The sequence below is a fragment of the Styela clava genome, chromosome 13 (assembly GCF_964204865.1).
Source record: "Styela clava chromosome 13, kaStyClav1.hap1.2, whole genome shotgun sequence".
Lineage (NCBI taxonomy): Eukaryota > Metazoa > Chordata > Ascidiacea > Stolidobranchia > Styelidae > Styela > Styela clava.
This window is the reverse complement of record NC_135262.1, coordinates 14,041,458-14,047,457: the sequence shown is the minus strand read 5'-3', so window position 1 is coordinate 14,047,457 and position 6,000 is coordinate 14,041,458.

The window sequence follows — 6,000 nt, the reverse complement described above, 5'->3', positions numbered from 1 at the left end:
GCGCACAACCTGAACCATAACCTGGTACAAATACTATGTTCAGGATGTGCGCTATCTTGGTGCATATACTTCTGGAGCTCTAAAAAAAACGGAGATTGGCAACAGCAAGCGGATGTACTTGATGAATATCCAGCTTGTCAAGTTGAAAATAGTACGTCAAATTGACATGTAAAAATAGGAATGATTTAAAACAGAGGAATAAGACTCGGAAGCATGAAAATGTTTTGTGAAACCGTACGTATATGCATGAGCTGCCGGGAGACCATTATGAACGTAGAGGATAAGAGCATGTATATATACTGGAATGAATTTTCTCGAATCATTGACTATACTCTATCGACCGTAAAGAAGATTTCGAATTTTTAAAATTATTAGTATATTTTGCAATAGAAACGTGAATAAAAGGAAAAGTGAGAATCTGTGAATGGCTTGTGTGTAAATCTTGCCAATCCTTCTGACCATTACTTTTTACCGACGGCGTCTATATTAAGAAACGTATAGCAGTCACATCGCATGAACTAAACTGACAACACAATCTTGTCCCAAACCAAGCTAATTCGTGGCGAGTTCGCTTTACGTAATATCAATACTTTTCGAAATTCTCAAAATACCCAAATCAAAACCTAATTAACAATAAATTTGGTCATAGTAATTATATTTAACGTATTTTTTAGCATTTTTTTTATCAATGGCTAAATTGTCAAATAGTGATATTATCTTACAGGTCACGAGTTAGTCATTATTTTCATTCATATACTGGTGTGATAAAATATATTTAGATAATTATAAAACAACGTAATCAGCGTTATTTTTTAAAATACAATATTCTGAATAATAGCAAACATCGAGGACTGTTGATGAAATTAGTATATATATATAGATATGTAACTAACATTTAAAAATAATAGTTGGTTAGCTCAAATAATGACTTCAGTCAGTTTCTGGACATGTTGAAGGAGAAAATTTTGCAGATATTGCGACATCATGCAGGACGTTAATGAAGGCTGCAACCTGTCACAAAGTTGGATTTGGACTTGGAAAAAATCCACGAATCACCTGATAATCTGAACAAAGTAAAGCACACAAGTTTTTTCGATAAGATTCTGATATCACCAGACCTTGCATATATATATAGCTAAGGCAAAACGAGACTGCTGTTCATGCCCATAATGGGTAGAGAACAAACGTTTGAACTCAATGGAAGGAGTATTTATATTCCGGTATTTGTACTAGTTCATGATGCAACAACAAATACCTCGACTTGGTAATTTAATTTACAATATCTTCCAGTACTTAAAAAGTTTGATATAAGTTTTCATACCTTTGTCGAGTGGACATAACAAAGCCGCAAAATAATTTTCATAGTCAGAAAGAAAAACTATAGCTGCATTGTCTAAAAGGTTGTCTGATTAAAACAAATAGAATTAAATGAGTTTAAGTGCAGACCAACAAAAGAATAATAATTTATCTATATATCGAATATTATATTATATATGTACATGTATTAGTAATTTTACCCATATTTGACACCGCTTCATTCGCAAGTCCGTTCATTTCCTCTCCGTGCTCGAGGTGAATAAATTCTGCAAACATTCAATTTGTGTTAAAAAATTAACAAATGTCTTAAATTAGAAGGAAAATAATAAAAGAGTTCACTAGTACTTTTTATTGTTATGCTAATCAATAACTTTCCACGACGTTTTGAAAGCATTCAATTGGGATACATTTTGTGTACACAACATACCATCGTCTGATTTCCTAATATGATAAGGTTCCATCTCCTTCATAGTCAACATGAAATTCAAATTCAACATATCTGGCAAATAAAACGGTGTTACAAAAATTGTCCTTCTATGCAACCTGTTATCTGATTTTATAATTGTGTTTTCGAGAATTTATTGGAAAGCATTATAATATAAATCTCTCTTCCAGCTGTTGACCCAATTTATTTGACATGGTCTTTTTAAAGTTATTTTTTTTGTCAACCACTAAGCCCTAAAGCTTCTCTTATGGATTTTTAAAAGCGTGTGCTAGAGTTCTATTCAGCAATATATCTTTAAAACACACTCCGAAAAAAAAAAATTTTTGCAAAAATATCTCAAAAATTTCTAAAAATAAATTGGACTTTGAGAAATTCTGTGTACAGTAGAGGGTTAATAATTAATTGCTAATTAATTAATTTTTTTTTCAACGTTTTCGTCAAGTTTTTCCTAACACAACATCACCGAAACGCCTATTATAGCATAAATGGTTATTACTCTGAAATTCACAATTGTATTTACAGGTGTATCAAGTTCAAGGCTAAAATTACTGATTTTGATGACGTCACAGCTCTTATTATTACTGCACAGACCAGTATGTTCCCCAGCTTTTCTTTTTAGGGGGGGTGTTTCAAAATTTAGGGGGTGGTAAATAATTTGCTGTTAGATATAAAACTAGGCTATTTGTATTCTTAAAAAAAATGGTATGTATCTAAGAAACGATGTAGGCTACATGGGGGGCCCCCAAGTTGATTGACGCGAGCCAAAATCCACAGCAGAATGTAATTGTAGGGCCAGAAAAGGGGAGCGAGGAAAAGTGCGGGACGACACGGCTGGGGTTCAGGGCGCGATCAAGCGCCCTGAGAAAATTTTGAGAAATAGGCACCAAAATAGGCTCTAAGCTTGATTTTAGATACACCTAACATCGCAGTTTGTTATGTAATGAAATCAATAATTATAATATTTAGCTGATAGAATTCCCGGGGAATAGATAACAAGCACGGCTTTCAACCGTAAATATATACTACTACGTTTCAACAAGTAATTTGCAAGTTGCAACTGATAGTGACTAATGAAGTTACTTGCTCATCTGGCATTGTATGAATGGCTACTTATGGCTTGTTTTGTTACACATTTCTAATTTTTTTGAACATGTTTGTTTGACTTTTGTATGAATTAAATTTTGGAATAAGCTCGTCAACTGATCGTAATGTCGCATAATGTTGTATTCCTTCAGAACTGAAATATTTTGTTGGTAAGAAGACAAATCGCTGAAGTTTGATTCTCTTCAATAAAGAAATAAACAACGCTGTCATTCATCTAAAAAAAGTCTGTTTTCAGTGCCTAGTTTTCGATTTGTGACATCTTTAAGCTTTCTTAATATACGGCTGATATCTAAAATACTGCAGTGTGTAATCCTAATACCCATACGTATACATAAGATACCGGAATAATTCAATTGTTACGAAATAAACGTGCTTAAACTGTGATATACATGTAACAATAGACGGTATCTAAAACTCAAAAGGTACCACATGAAGGGTTAAACTATTTCACTCAAGTTCGGCGGGCCATTTTAAATCGTCACGCGGGCCGTAATTGGCCCGCAGACTGCGGTTTAGAACCCCTCAGTGTGGAATCGCACCTCAAAATTAGGGGGGGTGTTTGAAATTTTAGGGGGGGTGTTCACCCCCTATAGGGGGGGTGTAGGGAAATCACTGGCACTGACCACCACCAACGCAAAAAAATTAAATTTTTTCGACGGAAATGCGCGTAGAACGGCGTAAACAATCCCATACGCGCATCTATGCGTTAAAATTACCATTAATTTTACGTTTTTTTTAACTACAAAAATCTCCATACTTCTGCCAACTATGGAGCAGTCGAAATCATATTTATCAAAACAACACAGCGCCAGGGATAGTATATATGACTGAAAATACATGCTAAACCAACAATAAGTCATTATAAAGGCGTATTTCCTGTCTGAGCTGAGTCGACATTTTCAGACGTCTGACAGGCGATTTTGAAATCCACGCTATTCATAGCATCCGCACTTTGCGTCACGGCTGGAAGGTTCTATCGCTTCTCTCATATCAGGCGATAACGTCAACGTAGAGCTAAGAGCGATATTAACAGTAGTTTACCGAGCACAAAATTAAGCGTAAATATTCTCTCATATGAGCTTAGCCGCTGTAAAAGGGTTTTAGTATGCTATCAGATCCGAGGCAATAGACTCGTAACTCTTGGACGAGTAAATAATTGGTAAATAGTTTATTTTTAATTTTAGCTATTTTCAACAATATTTTACTTATTGTAACACATTTATACTCTGTAGATTTTGCTTTTTGTTTTCATATATTTACCTGGACCCATTTTCCTTTGAAACAGCTTGGAATCCAGTTTCTGTAGACGTGATATTAGTGAATCTGGCACAAGAGACCATAGACGTTATTTCATCAGTCCAGAATACCACGTAGTTTTTGATAATTACAAAATGGGAAAAACCTAAATTACGGTGTTTCCCCGAAAATAAGTCCTATAGCCTGAAAATAGGACCTAGCCCAAATTTAAAAATGATTTTAATCCAAGCCCTACCCTTAAAATACGATCTAGCCGATAGCGTGAAATTTGTTTTGACCTAATCGAAGGCAAGAAATCTCTCTTACACGTTTCAAATGGTTAAACTAAAACGCGTGAGAAAGGAAAAGGTTCAATGAGTAAAATCTTCATTGGAATTTATGAATCTAGTGACTGGCATGACATTCCAGAGGATGATGATATGGTCAATTTTGAATAATGGCAGTTTTTTGCTTATTAAAGACGTGTTATTTTTAAGTAAATGGATATCGGGTTTCATATTTTGTATATTTGAAAATCTCGTAATTTTCTACTTCGTAATTTTGTTTTTGAAAAATGGCATCCTCCCATATAAGCCCTAGTGTTGTTTATCGAAAGAAAATTAAAATAAGACCCTGTCTTATATTTGGGAAACACGGTGTATGTTAGCATTGGTTGATTAGAATTTAATACTAGTTACACAAAAATGGTTTTGACTAATAACGGATTGGAAGTAATTACTTTAATATTAACTTAAAGAGTCATGTTTTTCATTAAAATCAGCAAAAACAAGTGGGTTCAACACACTTCTATAATTTAGTCTCAATTTGAGTTGTTATCTTCATCTTCACCGTACCTTTCCAGCATCGATTTCCATGCCCTCTGAAATACAGTTTTTTTGTAACTGACTTGCATTTGTTATCAGTGCAATTGATGACAATAGTAAGAGTAATTCAACAATTGAAATCATGCTCATTATGACCATAAACGCTTCGTGATTTTTCTAATTTACCTGTAACAAATAGGAAAACGTGTTGTTCGTATATGGGTTTGCTTTGTATAAAAGTTCATCTGTATTATATGTATCAAACAAAGGTTCTTTAAAACGCCTCATTCAAAACATCTCAACTATATTATCAAAAATTAGAAGTTTATTTCAAAGAAACAACCAAAAATAGAATGAACTGTTGTTCACATAGCTGCAATGTGAATGCTGCTATAGTCTATATTCTATTGTGCTGCTTTTATGCCTCCCAAGGCCCTTTTTCATTTCATAGTTCTTGAGTAGAATCTTACTTATTGTTTTGTTCTATCCTTCTATGTTTACTTTACGTCAAAATGAACTGTTTATAATTTGGGTGAAGATTCTCTGAGTCAGAGGACGCACAGGATACACGCAAAAAATCAATTCATGTTGTGACGATACAAATCTGTGGCAGTTCCACATAAAATATCCTGATTCAGTAACATTTGAATGAACTAGTTTGAATGAAATATATTTTATTCGCATTGCTCAAATTTTCTGTATATATATATATATATATCTATTTGCTGCATTGAGGTTACATATTATTTTTTGCTGCATTTGGGCCACTCGTTTTCTGTGGCATATAGTGAGCTACTCACAGCGTTAATTTGGGTGGTTTTCAGTGGGAAATGTTTTGACAAAATTTCACGCAAGTAATACAGTTTGTTTAAAATATAGTCGAGTTGGGGCCCAATCGTCGTCGCCCAATTCCGAGAGACTATTTTTTTTTAGCCTATTTGCGGGAATGAGGAACATTATTGGATATGGTCGTCACCGCAAGGAATAGATATAGTCATTGAATATTTACTCATTGTCCCTCATTAAAATCGTTCACAGCTACCGCTAAATGCTTTACTTGTAAGGTAAACTAAA